The sequence below is a fragment of the Xenopus laevis genome, chromosome 6S (genome assembly GCF_017654675.1).
Source record: "Xenopus laevis strain J_2021 chromosome 6S, Xenopus_laevis_v10.1, whole genome shotgun sequence".
Taxonomy (NCBI): Eukaryota; Metazoa; Chordata; class Amphibia; order Anura; family Pipidae; genus Xenopus; species Xenopus laevis.
Genome location: NC_054382.1, coordinates 98961926 through 98988475, shown reverse-complemented (window position 1 = coordinate 98988475; position 26550 = coordinate 98961926).

Below are 26550 nucleotides of genomic sequence, written 5' to 3'. Positions count from 1 at the left end.
AAATGTCCCTGGGGCTTATTATCGACAATACTGCTGGACTTGATTATTAGTCACACCAATTCTATGTTATCAATGTACATTACCAGTATATACTCACTGCTTTCTTGTTCTCAAGATGACACCAACCATATTGCTCAACAGCCTTGGACACTGCTCAATACCAGGCAATAGTAGTTTGATGATATCTCCCTACAATTTTATTATTGGTTAGCAGTCTGTTAAAGGAGAAGGAACGTCGTTTACTACTTGGGGGTGCCAAATGTTAGGCACCCCTAAGTGAATGTATGTACTCACCTGAAACCCCGGGCCGGTGCTCCTATCAGCAGAAAACGGCACCAGCCCAGGCTTATTCCAGCGAGCACCACGGAGCGATTCTCTTCTGGCTTCTTCAAATTTCCCGGGGCAGACACATGCACAGTAGAATGAAAAAGCTGACTTTGTAGTTAAAGTTCAGCTTTTCCCTAATGCGCATGCACGGCTGCGAGAAGAAAGAAGAAGACAGAATCAGATTGCTCTGTGGTGCTCACTGGAATACCCCTGGGCCAGTGCAGTTTTCTTCTGATAGGAGCACCGGCACGGGGTTTCAGTTAAGTAAATACATTCATTTGGGGGTGCCTAACATTTGGCACCCCCAAGTGGTAAACGACTTTCCTTCTCCTTTAATATTTCCATAATGTTTTACAATTGACTGTCACTCCATGTTGTGCCAAGAAGTTTACAAGGTTTATTCACCTTTAAATGAATTTATTTGTAATATTTGACTTATTTAGCTTTTTATTCTGCAGCTCTCCAGTTTGCAATTTTAGCAAACTGGTGGCTAGGGTCCAAATTATCATAGCAACCATGCATTGATTTGAATAAGAGACTGGAATATGAAAAGGATAGGACCTGAAGAGAAATATGAGTAATAAAAAGTAGCAATAATAATACATTTGTAGCCTGACATTTGTCCTTTAGATGGGGTCAATGACCCCCCCATTTGAAAGTTGGAAATAGTCAGAAAAAGAAGGCAAATAATTAAAAAAAACGATAAAGAAGATTTTCTATTTCTTGGAAATATGTGTTTTGTCCTGCAGAATTAGAGAATGTATTAATAAATCTTGACTTTCTGCCCCCTTTAAAATCAACATGAGACACAACACCCTACGGAGATTGTGAACACTTTGGCAAGCTATTATGAAGCCCTTTATAATCTAGATCAACATCTAGACACACACAAGCCCAACCTGACAGAAATTGATCAATATTTAGAAAGTGTAAAACTCCCTTCATTGACAGAATTTGAGCAGAAAGAAATTAATGTTCCCTTTCAAAAGCACGAAATAGAAAGAGCAATAAAAACCCTAAAAAGAGATAAGGCCACAGGGATTGATGGATTCATTAATGATTATTATGTAAAATTTATAAATATTCTTTCCAAGCCATTGACAGACATGTTTAATGAGGTAGCAACTATAGGTATTTTCCCTAAAGAATCCTTATCAGCAGTAATTACTACGATTCCCAAAGAAGGCAAAGATCCTAGTGATCCAGCCAGTTATAGGCCCATATCTTTATTAAATACTGATTTAAAAATTTATGCTAAAATTATCGCCAAAAGATTAGCCCCTCTAATTCCCTAATTAATACACTCTGATCAGGTTGGGTTTGTGAAAGGTAGAGTTACCAACGATGGTACAAGGAAGGTGTTGGCTCTCTTGCATAGGATTCAAATTTGTCGGACGCCTTCTCTGTTTGTCTCTTTGGACGCGGAGAAGGCGTTTGACAGGGTCAGCTGGAGATATCTATCAAAGGTGTTGGAGAAATTTGGTTGTATTGGCTACCTGCACAAGGCCATTATGGCATTATATTCTCAGCCATCTGCAGTGGTATTATCCTCTGGTTCATTGTCTTCCCCATTCAACATAACTAATGGTACACGTCAGGGTTGCCCACTATCACCATTAATTTTTATTCTAACCTTAGAGCCGTTAGCGCAAAAAATTAGGAACAACCAATTGATTCATGGTATAAAAGTTGGCGATTCAGAGACAAAACTAGGCCTCTACGCGGACGATATACTATTGTATCTACAAGATCCCTTAATATCGTTACCAAATTTAGAAATAGAATTAAATAATTTCTCCCAAATTTCTTATTATAAACTTAATAAAAGTAAAACAGTGATTTTACCCTGCAATTTAGATCCAGACACAATTCAGTCAATTAAAAATTCATCCCCTTATTCTTGGTCTGATAAATCAATAAAATACTTAGGAATCTATATTACCCCCTCTATCTCCCAAATATACAAGGAAAATTATGAGCCATGGATTGCCAGGTTAAAAACTCAATTGGAAGCCCTTTCTAAGCTCGAATTTTCTTGGTTAGGTAGGACCGCAGCCTTCAAGATGATGATACTCCCTCAATTATTGTATCTTTTTAGAAATCTCCCAATAAAAGTCCCCAAAAAATTCTTTACCTCCCTACAAAAATTAATTAATAAATTCATCCTAATTAATAAACCCCCCCGATTCTCCAACAAAATATTAACATTACATACATCTGATCTAGGATTTGGAGTTCCTGATATCGAACTATATTTCAGAGCAACAGTTCTAGAACAGTCCAGGGCAATTTGGACAGAAGACATCACCAAACAATGGGTAGATTTGGAACAGTCTCAAACACCTTTTAGCTCATATAAAAATCTCCTAGAAACTAAATAAACATGGAAAACCCATAAATCAATAACTAATACAATAATTGCAAATACCTTAAAAGTATGGAGAGATCTAGTTAAATCAAACTCAAAAAATCCATTAGCTACTAACCAATCTGTTCCCGATTAATATAACGAATGTAATTAAAAAACTGTCCTTAGACAACTGGATTGAGCTGGGATTGGATACAGTTGACAAATTGTTTCAAGATGCAGGACTAAAATCCTTTAAGGAACTAATTCAGCAGTATAATATCCCTAAATCAGAAGATTATAAATATCATAAAATTCAAAAATTTCTTCAAACTCATGCTCCAACCTCAATATCCCTACCCCCTCATATAGGTAAGCTTTTACTTCCAGAAAAAAGGTTTCAAAAAGGTACATCCTTGTTTTATAAAACATTAATATCTACTAAAGAAGGGATTCCTAAGTGGCAATTAACAAAGTTGCAAGAGTACTTTCAATTAGATTTAGACCAAGAAGACTGGGAATTGGCAGTAAACTCACTGAAAAAATCCTCCCACTGCGTGTCTCATCACGAAAATCTACTCAAAATGATATGGAGATGGTACTTAACTCCAGAATAAATCGCCAAGTTTGATGCCAAGGTTGCTCCACTTTGTTGGAGAGACTGTAACCAAACAGGATCTCTAGAACACATCTTTTGGGAATGTCCTAAAATCCAAGGGTTATGGAAAGAAGTGAAAGTTTTTTTAAAAAAGCTCCCAGTAAATCTCATCCATATTCCCCCTCACATGGCCCTTTTACATCTTAAGACTATGGACATGCCTCCCAAGGAAAGATTGATATTTAATCATATATTTGTAGTGACTAGATCCTATATCGCAGAAAACTGGAAGTCAAAAATTGTTCCTAAACTTGATGATATCCTAAAGAGAGTAGAACTTAACCTCCAAGCTGAAAAGACTTGGGCAATAAAATCAGGAAACCTTCAATCCTTTCTGGTAAGGGCATGTCTATGGTCTTCTGTCTATCCAGACACTAAGTTATCTTAACTTTGATCTTAGGCCATATATCCTCTCACAGAGATACTGTTTTGTGGATTGACTCTGCATAATTTAAAGAGTGAAAAGAGTGAATTATTCTTAATTCTCAGCAACTGATTCAAAAAGGACACTGTTATTTGTAGTTGTAGTTGTTTTGTCACAATAAAAGTATATTTCCCCCACCATTGGGGTGTGATACAGATACCTGTATATACTTATAATACTTTATCACCTTAAAAAATTATAGCTTTTCTAAAAAAATTTCCTTGACTTACTATTAATAGAGGTATTTAGTCAAACAATAAGGTTTGTTATAACAATGTTTTGAAATAAAAGTTTATTACTAGAATACTGTATAAACATATTGTTTGTGACCAATTCTATACAAATGTTAATAATTAATGTGATTATTAATGTCATTATGTGTTAATGTAAAAACTTTTACTTAAAGTATATATTAGGTTTTTATCAAAAGCTGTAATTTAACTTGAAAAAACCCCAATAAAAACTTATTGAAATTAAAATCAAAATGACTACAAATTTAATGTATACAGTTCTAGAGGCGGCGAGGCCTTGGTATCAGTACTGTAGCCAGACAACTGAAGATGAAATGCTGAAAAATACAGCATATGGCAACCCATATCTCCCTAATGGTTTGTCAGTGTTTATGATACATCTTTACTTTTCAACTAAGCAGCTGTATAATTGTGACTACATGTAACATTTACATTTCACGTTTTACAGCATTGCCCTTTTGGGAATAAATCCATTGAAATTATTCATTAATTTATAGGCAAGTGTGGCACGGCAGATGCATTGTATACAATGATGTACTTGCATAATAACATGCAACTAGAAAACTGCAATTAAAACTCCACTGACTGCATCAAGCACGAGTTGATAAGTAATACATACCGTAGTACATTCTCAGGACACCTAGTAATTGGTCCAAGGATATAGTAGAAGATTAGATCAAATCACAGTGTTTATAACCCAGCGGTTTCCACAATATTCCAGAGTATAATCTTTAGTTTAGCATCTATGTTTCAAATTCTGTGCAAGTTTGAGGCCCAGGTTTTCCTTAGGTGATCAGCACCTATAACAGCATTAAAAAGATACTGTCATGGTAAAACATGTTTTTTTTTTTCAAAATGCATCAGTTAATAGCACTGCTGCATCAGACTTCTGCACTGAAATCCATTTTTCAAAAGAGCACATGGATTTTTTATGGGGCTAGACATATTGTCAGTTTCCCAGGTCCCCCAGTCATTTGACTTTTGATCTGATAAAGGTCAGTCACTCTTTACTGCAAGTTGGAGTGATATCATCCCCCTACCTAACCCCCTCCCCAGCAGCCCATCAGCAGAACAACGGGAAGGTAACGAGATAAGAACAGAACCCAATAATAAAAATCCATGTCCCGCTGCGACTCCAGTTTCATTGAGTAGGAGAATCAACAGCCTGTCAGAAAGCATAGTTACATAGTTAAATTGGGTTGAAAAAAGACAAAGTCCATCAAGTTCAACCCCTCCAAATGAAAACCCAGCATCCATACATACACCCCTCTCTGCTTTTAATTAAATTCTATATACCCATACCTATACTAACTATAGAGCTTAGTATCCCAATAGCCTTTGATATTATGTCTGTCCAAAAAATCATCCAAGCCATTCTTATAGTCATTAACTGAATTAGCCATCACAACATCACCCGGCAGTGCATTCCACAACCTCACTGTCCTGACTGTGAAGAACCCCCTACGTTGCTTCAAATGAAAGTTCTTTTCTTCTAGTCTAAAGGAGTGGCCTCTGGTACGGTGATCCACTTTATGGGTAAAAAGGTCCCAAAGCAGATCCATAGTGCAGCACTGGCTCTTTCTGAAAGCACATGACCAGTCAAAATGACCTGAGATGGCGCCTACACACCAATATTACAACTAAAAAAAAACTTGTTGGATTAGAAATAAAATGTTATATGGTAGAGTGAATTATTTGCAGTGTAAACCGTGTAATTTAGGAATAAAAAACTACACCATAAAAATGATGACAGAATCCCTTTAAGTTGTGATCTTAAAGGGGTGGTTCACCTTTAAGGTAACTTTTATTATGCTTACAGTGGCATGAGGGTGTGACACTGGGCCTTCCCCTCTCCCACCAAAAAAAATCTTTGGAGGGGCTCGGCGCACACTGCACCCAACCCACCCCCTTCACCCCCCACTCTCGTGTGATAAGCTTTGTGAGGCATGCAATATTTCCATGGCTCTAGAGGAAGGTGACCCCACTGTGTTTAAAAAAGGCAAAGTTCTCATGCCAGCAGAACTGTGTATATGTGTATATCTAAACCAATGTATTTTTTATAAATAATATATTTTCATTATCTGTTATTTATATAGCACCCATATATTTATGCAATGCTTTATAAAGATTAGATATCAGTTCCTGCCCCAGTGGAGCTAACAACAATCAAAGGTCCCTATTCCATTCACACACAGTAGGGTCAAGTTACAGTAGAATTTATCTTTAACACTAGATATTAAACTAGTTTTATAGAAAGTACATTGTCTGAATACAAACGTCTTTATGGCTACATTAACATAACATACAGTATGGCTGACTCCTGTAACCAAATCATTAACCTGACAAAGGTTTGGAACCCAAAGCTCACTCACTGAATGATGTTTTATCCAACATGGTTTTTACTGTGTTTTTATTACAACCCATAATTTGTATCTTGCTGATTTATTGAGACAGTATTATACCAGCCCTGGAAATAGCTGTGCATGAAATCCCTTATCCCACAAACATTTAATGTTTCCATGAGAAGATTTAGGTAAAGTTAAGGAAAAGCAAAGTAGGCATATTTCTGCTTTAGAGCTTGCAGTCTCCTACTACTGCTACTTATACAATTTATATTTATATTATTTATCAAAATCCCAAAAATTCTCACTATCTTCTGAAAACTACTCTATTCTGAAAACTACCCCTATTTATCAATAAATTTATCAATAAATTTTTTTTGCGGAAAAAGTCACGATAAAATCGTGAAAAAAACAGAATTGTTTGTTTTTTCCGGATTTTGCGCTAGAAACGGGACATCTGTCATTGACTTTTACCTGTTCTCAGCAGGTCTGGAGTACTTTTTTTTATCAGACTTTTAACACCATCTGACTTTAATAAATTGCAAAAAGTTCTATTGTTTTTCTCACAAAAAATGGTATTTTCCCTTGTAAAAGTCTGACCGGAATTCGGAGCTTAATAAATAACCCCCAGATTAAAAAAAAAATATATGGACGATTTTTGAAGGGGATTGTTCAATTGCTCTTAGAAAAATGGTCATAAATAAAAGTTAATTAAAAACAAAAAAGTGATTCTTTCTGGAGATCTATCTAAAACCAACAAAAGTGAAAAATGTGTTGGCCTTTAAAAGCAAAAATTTCTTTTTAAACAGCATAAAATCAAATCTTTTGCAATAAACAAACTTTTGTATTACGTGTGTGAGAACTAAAGCTGGGAGCATATGAGGCCGATGTAGTTCAGCGGGTAGAGAATCAACCTAAACTGCAGCTGTCACCTTATGTTCACATGAATGGGAAACTTCCGATTTGGTCAGAGAATACTGTAGTGCTCTAGGGATCACATTTCCCTTTCAACTGCAATAAAGTAGCAACGCTTTTCCAGATCATTGACATGAGCAATCTTGTTTCATTTTTTTTTTTTATTCTAATTATCTTTAAAGAAGATAGAAAAGACCATTGATGCGCAATGGCAAAGACACTAAATATGAAGTTTGGACCTTGGAACTAATGATTTAAAAATCAATATATTCAATGATTTCAGCTCATTAACAATATTGAAAGATCTGATTGAATAGGCTGCTGTTGCCTGAGATCCTAAAGATGTTTTCACTTTAATGGGCAAGTCATTAGTTCTGGGAATCTCACAAGTGTCAGACTGGCCCACCGTGATACCAGGAAAAGTCCCGGTGGGCCCAGGTGTCAGTGGACCCTCATACTGCTAAACTTTTGGCCTATTACAAGACCATTCCCTATTATATGAGAACAAAGAGGCTAAATAGATGGAATAATAGATTATAGTATGTAAAGAAAACAGACTAGGAGAATAGAGGTTGATTGAGGAGATGAAGAATATTAATACTGAAAGTGGGCCCCTGGTCTAAGGTTTTTGGGTGGGCCCCTGGTGTCCCAGTCCGACACTGAGGGGCCCATTCACTAAGTTCGAGTGAAGGAATAGAGGAAAAATAGTTTGAATTTCGAATGTTTTTTTTGGCTAATTCGACCATCGAATTGACTACTTCGACCACGACCTTCGACTTCGAATCGAATTCGAACTAAAAATTGTTTGAATATTCGACCATTCGATAATCGAAGTACTGTCTCTTTAAAAATGTCTTTGACCCCCTAGTTCGCCACCTAAAAACCTACCGAGGCCAATGTTAGCCTATGGGGAAGGTCCCCATAGGCTTGGCTAACAATTTTCTGATCGAAGGATAATCCTTCGATCAATGGATTAAAATCCTTCGATCGTTCGATCGAACGATTTGCGCAAAACCCTTCGATAATCGAAGTTGAAGGATTTTAATTCGGCATTTGAATATCGAGGGTTAATTAACCCTCGATATTCGACCCTTGATACATCTGCCCCTGAATCTCACACATGGGACATTGACCATACAGATTCAGTGCAGCCAGAAACCCAGTTTTATCAACGCTCAGGGTGTAGAACGCTTTAAGGTTTCTGCTAATAAACAACACTGCATCTATATGTACTCATTCACTGAGCATATACCAGATAAGCCTTTCCTTTCATAATAATCTTTCAATACATTATTCAGCTGTACAATGCCCCAGGCACACCAAGGTCAATTATTCATAGGAAAAATATAAAACTGTGAAATGCAAGTTAACAGTTAAGTTAAGCAATTATTGGACCACCCGGGGAGCATATTTCTTCTCTTCCCCTCAACTTTCCCAGTACTTAAACTCTGAATTTGCCATTTTTGACTGTCTAATGGCAGAATCTTTTTTGCTGTAGGCAGCAAACCTTACGCTGAAACAGCTGGGCGTTCTGCAGAACTGAGAGTCTTGCTACACAAGAATGAGTCAAGGCTTGTTAGAAATTGTCTCCAGAGGAATTCATTACTATTTAGAAACTGCCTGCAAATGCGGCTTCATTTCATTTTTAACAGCGGGTTAGTATAAATCATGGATCTGGTATTGTTTATTCCCAGTTTTGTGTCAGTTCTAGTTATGATTCATAAATCCGGCGCAACTAAATAGATCATTCTACTCATGAAAATAACTTTTAAAATGATTATTGGTGTTGGATTCCAAAAATGATACAATGCAGTGGGGTTGAAACTTGAAGCTTTGAGATGTCTGCAGTGCGGATAATGAAGTCCTGGGCAGATTCCCTAACGGGCTAATTTTCGCCAGCGTCAGCTTCGCACCCATCGCACCACTTTGTCAGGCGCAAATACGATACGAATACGCTAATTCACTAGGATGCAAAGTTTCTTCCCGGGCATCGAATGCTGGTGACTTTTTGCTAGTGTTACTTGCGAGCATTTCATAGCGAAGATGCGCTAACATTCATTTGTGCCTAGCGAAACTTTGCTAGTGATCTTGCGCTTAGGTCAATTTGCATAGGGCGGGTAATTTAAAGTCGTATGGAGGTCTTTATTATAAATGTTGCTGCAAATGTTTTAAATTACTCGTTTACACATGTCCAGGGAACCTTAATAAAGACAAGAGAATTAATACAATGCCCTACACATGAGCCCACTATAAAATGAATGTTCCATAGGTAATAAAATGTGTGGAGAAAACTGCTTACCCAAAAAAGTAAGTTAGGACTTTTGCAGCCAATCCCACTGGAAAAAAGTAAAAGTCGCCAGCGTTTTTTGAACTTTAATGCATATTCGGCTCACAGGATATGATGTAAGTGGCAGAAGATTGAGGACGATGTAGCTTCTTTTTAGCACTTCACCTGGTCTGAGGTGGTGAAGAGTTGCGAAAGAGTTAACGTTCAGTAAAATCCGCATTTTAGTGAATTTGTGGAGTAACGTCCATTCGCCAGATCAAAAAGTCGCCTTGTGATAAAATGCGAATGACCGTTAGCAACAGTCCCATTCGCTAGCGAATCGACGACTGTGCCTGTTAGTGAATAGGCGATATCCCTGCGGGTGGCAACGCTGACGAAAAGTCGCTAGCCACTTTAGTAAATCTGCCCCCTGAGGTTTTCCTCCAGATAAAGGGTCTTTCCACAATTTGGAACACTAGACCTTAAGTCTGCTTAAAATCCTTTTGTTTTCCCTACAATAAGGATTAATTAAATCTTAGTTGGAAGAAAGAACAAGGTACATTATTTGTATTACAGAAAAAAAGGAAATCATTTTTTATATTTGTATTACTTAAAAATAAAAATAAAATGGCATCTATGGGGCACATTTACTAAAGTGTGAATTTTCTCTGCACCTAACTTCACCAAAGTTTGCTTCACTTTGCCAGGTGTATATTCACAATATTTACTAAAAATTGTAAATTCACTTTTTCAGGAGAAATGTTATATTTTCTCCTGAAAAAAAGTCGCCAGTACATTTCCCTAGAGAATTTGCACCATGGAGAAAAGTAGCTTGGAAAGAGCGATGTTGATTACGATCTCAGAGTGGCTACTCCATCTTTATAATGGGAGTTCGGCATCCTGAACCTGGTGAATTACGTGTGAAAAGGGTAACGTTCACACTTTGATAAATTACCAGATTTTCACCAGGTGGAAATTCACCTGCCAAAACTGTGCAAATGTTCTCAAGTGCTGAGGTTTTTCGGTAGCAAATTGTCTTACTCGTTTAAGTAAATTGGCAAATTCACTGTGAATTGTCATTTTGGTGAATTTTCACCAAAAAAACACAATTTAGTAAGTGTGCCCCCGTGATAAATGACCTTCCTGTTTTATATATATATATATATATATATATATATATATATATATATATATATATATATATATATATATATATATATATATATATATATATATATATATATATATATCATTTATATATGTATAAATTTAAGTAGACCACTTCCTATTTTTAATTATTTCAAGGCGGTGCAACTAGCTCTATTAGCACTAATTTCAAGGAAATCATAAACATGGATCCAGTATATGCAATCCTTGAAGGATTTGAAAAAAGGTCCTGATGAGGACCAAAACGTCAGATTTCTGTAATATGTGTGTTTAAATAATAAACACCACATCACTAAGGGAGTGCTGGTCCAGGAATTATTTATTCCAATACAGAACTGTATGCAGAATATTTGACTGTGCACCCCGTAATGGTTTGATCAGGACTTTGATTCTTACCATACAGGAATTGTTTTTTATTTAGGAACGTGATCTGTCAGGAAAACAAATTTATAACGCAGTGGTGGAACTACCGGGGGTGCAAAGGGTGCAGTGGTACCAGGGACCGTAACCCAGCACACCAACAGAGAGCTCAGAGTTTTGTCCAGGTTGTCCTTGGCGTGCTCCTCCGGTGGCGCGAGGCATCCTGCGCGTGAAGTCTCCTCCGGTGGCGCGAGGCATCCTGCGCGTGACGTCACCTGCGGTTGGCGCTTTGGCACCAATTTTCATACAGGTTTTCGCTTTCTACTAGCCTATGCTGACAGCCTACTACTCGGTGCCAGGTAGGGGTCTTGTCTGATGAACAGTCTCAATTTATCTGTGCGAAATGGACCTGGCTTAGGACATCTGGTTGGAGCTATCAGAAAAGATTCAAGTGAATTCAAGTTCTGCCACTGCCTAAAACATTTCATGGTATGAAGCTGGCCATAGAGAGGTGTGCCTTAAGCAAACATGTATTTTAGGGGTTTGACTAAGGCACAAAAAGGGCCACCCAACTAGCAGTTGTATATTGGTTAGGGTGAGCTGGGCAAAATGGAGACAGAAGGACAAGATAAGGATAGCAGAGTAAGATCTAACCGGAGGCGCGCAATTGCGGCGCCAATTTTCATACAGGTTTTGGTAAGTGCTTGTAAGGACTGTTTTTGTTACTAGCTATGAATCTGCCACGTGCCATCTTGATATAAGTTCTGGGTTGATGTTGTTAGTGAACTTAAAAGGTCTAAGATATTTGCCATGGTTCTGTCTGTAAACATTTCATTCCAATTAATCTTTGCCTAAAGTCATGCACCAATTCACCTATTTCTCTAGGTTGTGCATGTAATTTAACTGGCAGAGAGGCCTTGCACATGCCCCCATCGTGTAACATTAAAGGGTTGGTTCACCTTCAGGTTAACTTTTAGTATGTTATAGAATGGTAAATTCTGACCAACTTTTTTTAATTGGTCTTCATTTTTTTCTTTTAATATATATTTATTTCTATCATTTGAGTCTTTCCAGCTTTCAAATGGGGATCACCCACCCCATCTAAACAACAATGACTTGTAAGGCTATACATTTATTGTCATTGGTACTTGTTTTGTTTTTTTAATTCAGGCTCTCTGCAATTCATATTCCAATATTTCATTCCATTCATAGTTGCTATGGTAATTTGGTCACTAGCAACCAGACTGCTGAAACGGCAAACTGGAGAATAAAAAGCTAAATAACGCAAAATGCAAATAAAAAAAAATTAAAAAACCAATTGCAAAGTTTCTAAGAAAATCCCTCTGTGCTCCATATTATAGTTTATGTAAAGGTGAACAATCACTTTAATGCTGCACTGATTAACCCTTGTCATTAACACAGTAAAAAATGTATTTATGTGCTTATATCCTTTGAGTACAAGTATGGGACCTGTTATCCAGAATGCTCAGAACCTGAGGGTTTCCAGATAATGGATCTTTCTGTAATTTGGATTTTTATACCTTAAGCCTACTTTAATTATCTGAATCACTGAATCAATTCTGTCTTAACTTTCTGTTTTATTATTAAAAAAGTTTGAATTATTTTATTATAATGGAGTCTATGAGGGACTGTGTACCAGTCCAATGCACGGGGGGGGGTCGATGTCACGTAAGTTGTAAATTTATGTACCAGGGCCCTTAGGGGTCTAGTTATGCCACTGTTATAACGTTTATAAAGCCATGGTGATTTTATCCTACCAGGTCATCATATACCTGCACATATGTTAAATGTCCAATCCCTATATCACACTATTTAAGACACATATTGTGATTTGCTAATTTTTTTTTGCGAATTTGGTTACACCGCATAAAAGACTTCTATACACTTCTGGGTGAAAAAAATTGTTTCAAAAAAATTTGTCGTCCTTAGACTTCAAGGCATTTGGTGAATCTTTCACTTTTTGCAAATTTTCCACTAAGCGAAACAGGTCAAAATCACCTATAACTACATATGTAGACAGTCCCTCTAATTATTGGAATTGGTTATTTAAGTCATATCAATCAAGTGCCATTATTATTCTGTTCTTCCTACTTAATGGGAAAAGTTTTTGGATGGCCCTTTCTTGTATCCGCCTATCAATGACCCACATGCACAAAGAAAAGACTGTAAAGAATGAGTTTGCTGTGATTAGAGTAGAAATTGTTGGCTGGTCTACACAGAGCCCTGTTCCCAACACTGAACACCTGTAGGATGAACTGGAGTGTGAACTAAGAGCCAGGCCTGATCCCCAACATTAGTACCCAGTCTCACTAATGCTCATGGATGAATGGAAACAAATCCCACCAACAATGTTCAAACATCTTGTGGAAAGCCTTCCCAGAAGAGTAAAGGCTGTTACAGCAGCAAACCAAGGATTAACTTTATATTAAAACCCTTGGTTTGGCAGTTGTCCACATCATTTTGGCCGTGTAGTGTATTCAGAGCGTGTTCATAGGTAAGTATATTTCCTTATATTATATTTCTTTAATATATTTCCTTATAATCAAGATTAAATTACTATTTAATCAAAGATTAAATTTGATTTTAATTTACAAATAAGAATTTAAAAATTTCTAGTGATGGGCGAATTTATTCGCCAGGTGCGAATTCGCGGCGAATTTGCACGATTCGCTGCCAGTGAATAAATTCGCGAAACGCCCGTGAATAAATTCACGAAACGCCCGTGAAAATTCGCCCGAAAAAATTTGCCAAAAACGGGCGCCGGCGTAAAAAAAACGGGCGCCGGCGTCAAAAACGGGCGCCGCCGTTTCGTGAATTTTTTGCCGTTTCGCAAATTTTCCGGCGAAGCGAAACGGCGCAAATTCGCCCATCACTAAAAATTTCTCAAAAACAACAATACCAATCGTCCAACCCGAAGCAAGAACCAATACTGCATATTACCTAGGAAAGAACAAAGGCAAGTCCTATCAAAGTTAAAGAGAGTGAAACCAGACACTATCCCATACAATACTAAAACTTAAACTACTTTTGAAACAGAAGCATGAAAAAATCTGAACAGGAATCATCAAAGGCATTCAGTTTTTAGAAAGGCAAGTTGACCGTTCTGAGACAACACATACACTGGAATGCTACTCACTGGGATTAAAAAGACTGAGCAAAGATGAATTATATTTTTCCATTCCCAAGTTCTTTCTTTTGGAAAATGACAGTCAAGATTTATAAGCTGGGTGAAAAATAGAAATCACAGTCAGCTAGAACAGAAACAGAGAGACTCATCCTTCATAGTGAAATATTTTTAAAAAGCTATAGCTGGGAGTGTTTGGCCAGTACCAAGTCTCCAAATGCTCAGAGAAAATGATCTTAAATTGATGGAAAAAATAATATTGCAAGAATAATAGTTTTCTATAGTTCCCTTTGTAGCACTACTCGTTTGGTATATGGAGAAAGAGCTGTGAATCTGTCAGTACAACTGCGTCTTCTCCCGACAGCGGCGCAGGATCCAAGATGGCGGCGCCCATCCGGTCCACAAGGGTGCGGCGCCGGCGCAATGATGCAGGCGTGATGATGTCACTGCCGACGCTTGAATAAAAGGGTACCTCGGACGCTGTAACCCTGCCCAATTATAGGTTCCCTTTGCTGGTATTCCTGGGTGCTGTTATTATTGTCTCCTGATCTTGACCCCTGCCTGAAACTCTGATTGTGAACCTGCGCAGCCTGCCTCCTGAAATCTTGCCTGGACATTGACTTTTCTCCTATTTAACCCCTTTGTTACCGCGTACTTGAACTTTGACCCAGCTTCCTCCTTGGTCCTTACTTCTCCCGGCTGGGACCGATAGGCAAACAGATTTTTTTGTATTCAATTTTGAGATCTGACATGGGGCTAGACATATTGTCAATTTCCCAGCTGCCCCAAGTCATGTGACTTGTGCTCTGATAAACTTCAATCACTCTTTACTGCTGTACTGCAAGTTGGAGTGATATCACCCTCCCTTTCCCCCCCAGCAGCCTAAAGGTGGCCATACACGGGGCGATAAAAGCTGCCGACAGACCGAGTCGGCAGCTTATTGGCCCGTGTATGGGGGCCCCCCGACGGGCTTCCCCGATCGAGATCTGGCCGAAAGTCGGCCAGATCTCAATCGGATGGGATTAAAAATTCCGTCGGATCGCGGCCGCATCTGTTCGTTGATGCGGTCCCGCGATCCGACCGCCCGTTTGCGAACGCTAGGATCCGATCATTGGGCCCTAGGGCCCACGATCGGATCAGCCCGATATTGCCCACCTCAAGGTGGGCATATCGGAGGGAGATCCGCTCGTTTGGCGACATCGCCAAACGAGCGGATCTATCCATGTATGGCCACCTTAACAACAGAACAATGGGAAGGTAACCAGATAGCAGCTCCCTAACACAAGATAACAGCTGCCTGGTAGATCTAAGAACAACACTCAATAGTAAAAACCCATGTCCCACTGAGACACATTCAGTTACATTGAGAAGGAAAAACAGCAGCCTGCCAGAAAGCATTTCTCTCCTAAAGTGCAGGCACAAGTCACATGACCAGGGGCAGCTGGGAAATTGACAAAATGTCTAGCCCCATATCAGATTTCAAAATTGAATATAAAAAAATCAGTTTGCTCTTTTGAGAATGGATTTCAGTGCAGAATTCTTCTGGAGTAGCACTATTAACTGGTGCATTTTGAAAAAAACATGTTTTCCGATGGCAGGTTCCCTTTAAAGTTAGATTTTTTCTGGTCGGACTTTTTAAGGGAAAACACAATTTTTTTGTAAAAAAAAAAACTTTAATTTTTGTGATTTATTAACCCCTGAAAGACTTGCTGAGTTCATGTAGAACTCAACGGCAGATGTCCTGTTTACAATTGTCAGATATCCTAATCTGTGCTGGGTTTGGTTAATAATCTGAAAAAAAATTCAGTTTTCGGGGGGCCAAACATGAAAAAGTCACAGTTTTTAGCTACAAATCAGAAAAAGTCATAGTTTTCAGAGAAAAGTCTGGAAAAATCATCGTAAGATTTGGATTTTTTCATGATTTTATCAAGTCTTTTTCCACACCAAATTTTTTCAAGAAAATGTATTGATAAATAAGGTAAAAAAAAGTGTGCGGGACTTTGATTTGAGTGGTTTTAAGGAAATAGTGAGAAATTTTTATTAAATTAATATAAAAATTAAAGTGCAAAGTGCCAAGAAAATGTTTCATTACAAAGATTTTGATTAAAATATTAATCAATACAGAACAGATAGCAAAATACGTACATATTTGTATTTTCTGAATTGCAGACATCCATTTAAAGAAAAGAAAGAAGGACAAGGAAACAGTTAAAGGTCTTTGACATCCATTCAAAATACCTGTGTATATGGGAAAGACCTGTGCGTATGGGAAAGACCTGTGCGTATGGGCATGAGGCAGGGTGCAAAGTGATTTGCTGATTTGTTGATTTGCCCTCTTCATAAGTGAGCCCTAGAGTGACAATCTTTGATCGAGCCCTGGGCTGATTTCGAGTCCCAAAACATAAGCATTAATAGCCTGATCACTGATCATTTGATCGGTTGTAGTTTTGTTTTAAAACATATCTCTTAGCACTTACAAAGGAGTAAATTATCTTCTATTTATGCCCGTAAGGTAGATGGAGTTCAGGCATGTGCATTTGCTAGCTGACAAATTGTATTCTTTAATATTAAAGAGTGAACACCTCCATTAGCTTTGTTCTGCCATTTTTCTATTATTAGGTACAGGCACAGATTTGCAGACAGTATTTCTCTGACCAACACCAGAACAAGGATCAGGGGAAAATACTGTATGCATAGATTACATTAAGCATTTCTCAAGTAATCTCAAAGGTCAAGTCCAAGGCTAGAGCCACACGTGGACCGAAAACCACTAGCTGAAATCCTTTTGCTGATTTATGCCCTACCACAGGCAGTAGCCTCCTCTCTCTTATGTATCGAATCGACTCATCGCAAAGAGACTTTGTCGGATATCAGCTCAAAATGCAGAGACTCATGGTTCTTCTCCAACCCCCCCCAAGTCTGTTTGTGCTGAGCTGATTCAATGCGGAAGAGAGAGGAGGCTTTTGCCCGTGGTAGAGCAGGAATCAGCCAGAGGCAGTTTTTGGCCTCCCGTGTAGCCCTATCCTAAATCATGAATTATATTTACTGGGGCAATGGGCTAAAAGACAATAGCATAAATGAAATGAGAGTATTGATTGTACCTCACAAGAAGGTTTTTACATGGAACACCTCTGATATGTTAACTGATTGGCAGTTGACCTTGAGTATTAGGGATGTCGCGGACTGTTCGCCTGCGAACTAATTCGCGCGAACATCGACTGTTCGCGTCCGCCGAATGTTCGCGAACGTCGCGCGACGTTCGCCAATTTGGGTTCGCCTTAGCTGGCGCTTATTTTTGACCTCTCACCCCAGACCAGCAGATACATGGCAGCCAATCAGGAAGCTCTCCCTCCTGGACCACCCCTACACCCCCTGGACCACTCTCCTTCCATATATAAACTGAAGCCCTGCAGCGTTTTTTCATTCTGCCTGTGTGTGCTTGGAAGAGCTAGTGTAGGGAGAGAGCTGGTTAGTGATTTGAGGAACAGTTGATAGTAACTTTGCTGGCTAGTAATCTACTTGATACTGCTCTGTATTGTAGGGACAGAACTCTGCAGGGATTTTGAGGGACATTTTAGGTTAGGTAGCTTTGCTGGCTAGTAATCTACCTTCTACTGCAGTGCTCTGTATGTAGCTGCTGTGGGCACTGATCTCTTCTGATCTCATCTGCTGACTGCTGCCTGTAACCCAATAGTCCTTGTAAGGACTGCTTTTATTTTCTTTTTTGTTTTTTTACTTTGCTACTATAAGAGCCCAGTGCTATTAGTCTAGCTGTGTTGGGGAGTGGGACTGGTGTGCTGCTCCTCCTAGTAGTTCACCACTACCAGCACCAACCAGAGTCAAAATTTTTACAAAGTATCTTATTTGCACCTGTTAGCTGTTCTGAGCTCTTTGCCAAAAGCTAATTAAGTTAGCTGTTCAGTTCAGAGAAAAGAGGGACAGGGGGTTGAGTGGTCAAAAGAGGGACAGTTGGGAGGTATGCAAGTGCCACCTAGCTGTGTGAGCTTTTTCACATTCTGTCTAAATAACAATAATAATTCTGTGTCCGTAAACATCACCTGAGTGATACAGCAGCAATAATATATTCCGTATCCACTACTGTATACGTTGCCCTTGCAGGCATTGTTTGCCCAGTCTTTAACCAAGTGCCACCTCGCTGTGTGAGCTTTTTCACATTCCGTGTCCAGAAACATCACCTGAGTGACGTAGTGTGATTTCTGCCCTTTACAGCACAAAACGCAGCGCTGTGTCAACAATGTATTTTTCAGATACATTTTTGCCCTTGATCCCCCTCTGGCATGCTACTGTCCAGGTCGTTGCACCCTTTAAACAACTTTAAAATCATTTTTCTGGCCAGAAATGTCTTTTCTAGCTTTTAAAATTCGCCTTCCAATTGAAGTCTATGGGGTTCGCGACGTTCGTGAACCGTTCGCATTTTTGACGCAAGTTCGCGAATATGTTCGCGAACATTTTTTCCGCCGTTCGCTACATCCCTATTGAGTATGTACAGTCATTATAAATCCTGCAGAGTATCTATAATAGATAATAACACTTGCTACAAATGAAACTGTATTATTTCAAAATTTGAAAAACCATTATTGATTGCACAATTACAGTTATTAGAAAAGATTTGAGGATAGTGAGGAATTGTGGATGGGTTAAAATGAAAACAGGTCATAAATGAGTAGCTTCCATCACCTTGTCCATAATAAAATAACAAAATACAGCTATTGAATGGCATTTTCAATTGCACTGTCTACTCCATAATAAAATGGAAGTTTCAAGCAAATCAGAAACCTAAATGCAGATTACTGAGCAGAAACTGGCATAAACAGTTTAGAAAAAATGTTAATTCTTTGTAAGTAAACATAACAGCAGAGATCACAATTACCTGCAAATTATAAAATTGATATCTTTTACATTATGTTCTGCTGCTCATGAAAGGAATCCTCTTCCTAGAAACTAAAGTTCAATGTTGCAGTTTACATTGCTCAATATTGCTGAAAAGAACAGTTCTTTAATTCTGTATACAATTATCCTTCCAAAGAGAAGCTTCCAAAGATCTGTTTCATTCTCAAATAGTTTTATGAAGAGCAGTGTTAAACAATAGTGACATCTAGTGTCCTGCAGAAATGTACCTCTCTGCCTGTCCTTCGGTTGGCATTTCATCTGCCATTACTTTCGTAAAACACAAAATTCCTTGTAAGTCTTGACTCATATGCTGATTCTCTGTGGGGCCACTCAGCCTAAAATCCCTTAGCCTATAATCTTTGGAACATGTAGGCTGCATGGACTACCATCAAAAAAAATAATATCAAGGCCACAAAGCTACTTTTGATTGTACAATATATGTACCCCCAAATAATTGCTTGTTGTATAGGCTTACTTTGTTTTTACATGTTTTAAATGTATAACCTTTGTCCCAATGCTGCACCCAGTGTTTAATATTTCATATTCAGAAATGGATTGTTTTACCCTGCACAGCCCCAGTTCAGTTTATGTTAAACGTTGTAAATTATTATATAGTACAGTTCCCAGTATTCATGTTATTTTGTACACTCATTTTAGTACCAATGCAATTACTATGCTACGCTTTCTCTAAACAGGTGTCCTTGTCACATCACAAACTGGCAAAAAATGTCATTTTACACTGCATTTTCACCCAATAAGTGTCCATGTTACAATGTACAGTCCCCAGAAATACTCATGTTACATTCTTCAGACCCCCAGATGCAGATTATCATTAATAACACCTACAACAGATCAGTTCGATTTGCAGTTACCTGGTCCTTCTACTTTTCATAGCTCCCAAGCCTGACCATCTTACTACAACACAAATGCTGGATGATGCTATTAAAAAATCCCATGATTCAGGCAGCCAATCAGCAGGTAGTCATATGGATGGTAAGAGAAGACAGGTTTCACAAAAATGTCCTTTACACCATAAATGCTATTACACAAAATGTCTTCCAGTTATGATATGTGGCTGGAGGGGATTATTTGGGCATGTACCTATTGGAAGCTTGGAATTCACATTGGTTAAAGGCTTGATATCTATGTCTTGTTTATTATGCAGCTTCCAGTCAAATCCAATAAGTGGAATATACCTGCTTGGTTTCATAGGTAAACAAATTCCAGTCCATAATACAGTGTTCAACATAGATTATGAGAACACTGTCCCCATTGGTGATAAAAGTAGGTATAGCTTTTGTGGGGAGGTTATTAGTTCTGCTTTGATAACACAGCAAAGGGTCATTCAAAAATAGTCAATTGTTATTTAGATCAGACTGGTATAGGATTCAGAATGGAGTGAACCATTATCTGCAGTGCTTGCAATACAAAAGCCTCAAGGTACCCCAGAAGCAAATAAAAAAAAAAGCATTCAAAAGAGAACTTTATTATCTGTCACAGAGGATTGGTTATGGATGGCAAGAACGGAAAATGATCCCATGGATTAAACAAAGTGAGAAGATTATCGATTTAGGGAAGCATAAGGTTTCAAACACAGAAGAATCATAGAAGGTTGTCAGATTGTTCATGATATGCCCTCCACAAAACAGTTCCTCAAAAAAGAATATGCAAAAGAAAGATTTAAAAATCCACCCGCAGATGATACATGAGACACATAAGACACAAAAGAAAATATGTTGTATCTTGGAAATTAACAGAACATGCATGTATAGCTGTTTGTTACACAAATAAATAAAAAAGCACAGGTAACTGAAGGAAGGGAGAGTTACTGAGCAATCAGAAAAAATAAATAAGTTTGGAACCTCAGAAGTGAAGTACTCTGAGCAAGTAAATACAAACTGCATACAAAGTTTATTATGGGAAGAAAGGAAAGGAGAAATAACACCAAAACATAATCCAAATATGCTTTAGATTCTATAAAAAAATGATGATGGGAATAGATTCACACTGATGTAACATGGAACAGATAGATGAACATAAGTAGAAAGAAAGTAGAGCAGAGAAAGTAGAGCAGAGACAGTAGAGCAGAGACAGTAGAGCAGAGACAGTAGAGCAGAGACAGTAGGAAAGGTTTAGGAGGCACTTAGAACAGTCCATTGAGCAGTTTATTTTGGCAGCATCTAGTATCTCAGAAGATTTCTAGGTCACTTTAATTAAACATGCTTTACAGTGCCTAAATGGCAGATAGGCAGTCCATATTGCTGCCCTTGTCAGACTTCTTTTTGATCAGTTCTGATTTTCCTTTGTAAGGCAAGGTGATACATGTTGGGAGTTGTTTATTACCTTTCAAGGCACATTGCACAATTTACTTTGGGGTGGATGTATTGGGCATCCAAATCTGTGCAAGTGGTTTGTTTATTAGGTGCATCAAACCGCAGATGGTCCAGACACAGCTAATCATCTTTTTTTGTCTTTTTTGTCTTTGAGAAACAACAGTTTTCACCCATCCCCACCATTAACTATTCATAAGTTAAATAGTACAATATAACAGTTATTACCATTGTTGTACAGGGCTGGCTGGACACCAGGAAAGAATTTGGTGGGCTCTGTTGACCCCAGACCTGCTCCTAGTGTACTTGGCAATCCTCCCCCACCTGTTCACAGATGCAAGTTAAGAGGGAATGAGGTAAAGGTATGTTGTGCAGAGCAGGTGGAGGATAGGATGGAGCCAGATGCTGGGGGGGGGCTCGAGGTTGCAGCCCCAGCGGGCCCCAGAATTCTCTGCTATAGGAAGTATAAACTATCCATGATTGCTGGGCAGCATCTCTGAAATCATTTTTTTTCTCTCAATCCCAGCGCTTGTTTTTATGAAACATCATTATCTGTACAGAGACAGTAGGCACTAGAGGAGCTAAAATATAATAGCATGACATGCCTCTCAAGCCATCAGCTTCAACTATTCTCTGCCAGAGGGTAAAATATAAACTAGATTGAGTGCGAATGAAGCTTTCAGACAAAAGGCTAAAAAATGAATTTCAAAGAAGCTACACAGCCATAACATAATTATTTGCTATTTTGTTCTGTGTGTGGGTGAAGCATGTCAGACATGCAGTTATTATTTCATGTATACGCGGCAAACAACATTTCAGGTTGAATTTATTATTTCATGTATATTGAGCAAACTATGTTGCAGGTGCTAGCACTATTATCCATAACAAGCTATGGAGCTGATGGTGATCAATTTACTTGATTTTAATAATTTATTTCTACGTGCCAAACAACTGTATACATTTTATTCTTTGGGTAGCAAACTGGTTAGGATATGGTTTTTCACCATATCTACACAGATTGCCTTGGATCTGGGGTCTTTCTTTAATTTGGATCACCATACCAAGTCTGGTAAAAATATTTAAACATAAATAAACCCAACAGGGTTTTTTTTGCCTCCAATATGAATTTATGAAACTACAATCAAGTACAGGTATGGTATCCGTTATCTGGAAAAACCATTATGCAGAAAGCTCTGAATTACGTAAATGCCGCCTGCTATAGAATCCATTATAATCGAATAATAAAACGGTACCTTGCACTTGATCCAAACTAAGATATAATTATTTGTTATTGGAAGCAGAACCAGCTTATTGAGATAATTTAACGTTTACATGATCTTGTAGTAGACTTAAGGTATGAAGATCCAAATTATGGAAAGATCCATTATCTGGAAAGCCCCAGGTCCCAACCGAGCATTCTGGATAACAGGTCACATTCCTGTACAAACTACTGTAATTTTGTGATGTCTAGATATCAGATTTCTGAATAAGAGATCCCATACCTGTAATAAAGTATGAAGAAAGGATAAGGATTAAAATTACAGAGTGGCAGTGGATTTTTTAGGGAAAGATCCAGAGACAGCACGAACAACAGTTCTTCTATCCTTAGTGAACACAACTGTTCTCTTTGGGGAATAAAGCTTGTGATCTATTCTCCTTCTGTTGGAAAAACTGGGTTGCATCAGGGGTTGCATCAGTAGGCACAGCATTTTGGATAAAAATTGTGTGCACTTCCCACACTTCACTTGCAACTTGCCCTATGGTTTGTTCTACTTATTCATTCAAAGTGACTTTAAAATACAATGCACTGTATAATGCCTGTATCCAAATATTTCTTACACTGGGATATAGCAAAAAAAGTTATGAATGCCTGAGTTTATTGAAATGGTAATACAAATATTTTATGGTGCCATGACTAAAAAAAAATTCAGGCTCTGTAGAAATAGCATGTTCTCACAATCATACATCAGAGGAGTAAGGAGCTGGGGATACCCAGGGGCGATCCTGGCCCCTCCGCCGCCATTGCTGCTGCCCCCCTTCCCCGAAAATTCGGTCTTAAAGTACCAGGAGCAGCATTTTTTCCACCCCTGGTACCTAGTGGGGCGCTGCCGCCTGAGGCGACAGCCTCAACTCGCCTCACCCCTGGGGATACCCAAAGTAAAGGAACAAATCTCATAGTTTGCTTTTCTGCAATGCTGCTTTCATCAACAACAACAGCAAGGACTGGGAGGCACTCTGGTGCAGAAATGTCCATGTGCTTAGTATATGCATCCAAAAACAAAGTATGGCACTATGTTTTAAATGCATGGGCTTTGTAATCTGTAATAAGCCTGGCAGAAAGATTCACATAGGGGCTAATTCAAGAATGATTGAGGCTTAAGCATTCAGCTACTAAAACCACATGGGAGTTTCTAAACATCTTCATGGTTTCTGAATTTGAATAGTAGGCACCTTGTGGATTGTGGATAGGAGTTTTGTATGCAGGTATGAAGGTTGGGTTAGGTGTTTTATCTGTATTTCCTATCTTATATTATATTATCTAAATTTGACTCATTTGGACATTTTTAAACCTTTTTCAGGTTTGTAGCAACAGCACTTCCTGTTCAATGGTGGTTAGGAGGTTGCAGACAAAGCAGTTGCAAGTCGCAGCCCCTTAGTATGAATGTCCGAAAAATTGTCCGATTACATTTTTTAGAGAATTGTTTGGTGCTTTTTTCATTTGCGCATTTTTTTATTTCAATCTTCTAATAAATTCCATGACATTCGTAGTTTTAGAGAAAGTGAGTTTAGTTGTGGTTTCAAAAACCTCTAAAACCACTAAAATTCGACCTTCAATAAATAAGCCTCTATATTCCACACCTGGTCACATACACAGTCTACAGTTACGGGGGAATGTAATAAAAATCGCTAACGGAAAAACTATTCGCAATGCGAAAAGTTATGCCTTTGCGCGAACAAAGTTTGCTTTGTGCGAATTTAATATAGCTTTTGCGAGCCCGGAAACTGTTTAGCGACCACTTCCGACTGTTTGCGAATTTTATAGTTTGCGCCAATGCGCAGTCAATGTAATAAAACTTCTTACTGAAAAAGTCGTTATGTTTGCTCCAAAAAGATTACGACACCTTCAAGCACTTCTTATTAAAATTCGCAATGCGCAATTAAAATTCGCAATGCAATAACAGTTTAAGGAACAATATTACATTGCGAGATGTGGATTTTTAGTCTTATTGGTGCGTATTGTTTTGCTCTTTGCGACTTTTATTACATTCCCATGTTAGTGTCTTAATTGGCTATAGATATAAGCATTTAAAGGAACAGTTCAGTGTAAAAATAAAAACTGGGTAAATAGATAGGCTGTGAAAAATAAAAAAATGTTTCTAATAAAGTTAGTTAGTCAAAAATGTAATGTATAAAGGCTGGAGTGACTAGATGTCTAACATAACAGAACAGAACCTCCTACTTTTCAGCTCTCTAACACTGAGTTAGTCAGTGGCCACATGGGACATAACTGTTGAGTGAGTTTGCAATTGATCCTCAGCTCAAATTAAAAAGCATACAGTTATGACCCATGTGACCCCCCTCTAGTCACTGATTGGTTACTGCCTGGTAACCAATCAGTGGAAACCAAGAGAGCCGCAAAGTAGGAAGTAGTGTTCTCACTATTATGTTACACATCCACTCACTACAGCCTTTATAGATGACATTTTTGGCTAACTATTTATTTTGCACAGCCTATCTATTTACCCAGTTTTTATCCTTATACTGAACAATTCCTTTAACAGCATAATCAACGGAAGTATGGAACAAAATCTTTAAAGGGATTGTTCACCTTTAAGTTAATTTTAGTATATTCTAGATTTTCATATTTGTAATTATTTCTGTTGTTTCAATTATTTATCTTTTTATTTAGCAGCTCTCAGGGCCTGAATACCAAGCTGAGTAGCAATGATGGAGACAGTGACCCCTATTTTAAAGTTGAATATTCAAGAAGAAGACAAGTAATTCAAACACTAAAAAAGAAAAAATGAAGGCCAATTGTTTAAAAAAAGTTGCTTAGAATTAGCCATTCTATATCATACTAATACTAGCAATAATAACCCATGAATACCTATTAGGGTGATAAATACCTTGAGTATGTTTTCTTTTAATAAGCAACGGGCAGCATTTCAAATGCTTGTATTTCAGAACCACTTTGTATTTACACACAACATTATCATCGCTATAGATGACTATATTTCTGCTCTCGGCAATAAATGGAACTTTGTCAGGAACTACCTGTAATGGAACTCTGGACTACCTACTTTTAAGTTCCTGCATTACCTCACTAAGCCACTGGAGACCTTTGAGAATGGACTCTACGGAATTGATGATAGACACTCTGGTTTCCTTATGTGTTTGCTCAACTCCTCCTCCTCCTCCTCCTCCTCCTCCTCCTCCTCCTTCATCAAACACAGGTCTGTATAGCTTGCCAATTAAGGGGCTTTATAAGCCTGTTGCAAACCATGCCCAGGTGCTTGATCATTAAGCGTCACAGCCTGTTTCTACAGACCAGAGATTTCCTGCTTTTGTTCCTGATTCCTGCTTTGTTCCTAAGTCCCCGTCCGGTTCCCTGTTCCTGTGTGCCTGTGTTCTCTGCTCCAGTTTCTCATTACCTGCACTCTGTTGGATCTCCTGGTAATTGACCTCGGCTTGTTTACTGGACTACCCTCTGCCATCAGCCTGCCCCTGACCTCAGCCTGTTTCTCGGACTTGCCTTTATTGTTGCCTGCCCTTGACCACTGGCCTGGTGTAAGAACTTATATTATTTTTTATCTTTTGTTCATCTGTTATATTGCCATAATTTTCATTATTAAAATATTCTTCTACATAACATGTTTCCGGCCTATCAAAACCTCCAATACCCACTGTACTCGTGTTATACAGCACCAAGGCTCCTAACTACTAGCCACTCACCTGTGATCAGTCTTGACAAACTTTCCAAAGACAGGAGCTTGCAGAATTCTTAAGCTTGTACAATAACTAAGACAATGTCAAGATACAATGAAAGGTACACATAAAATGTAAATTGGGTTGTAAATCTACTATAGCTGCAAAAGGAACAAGTGAC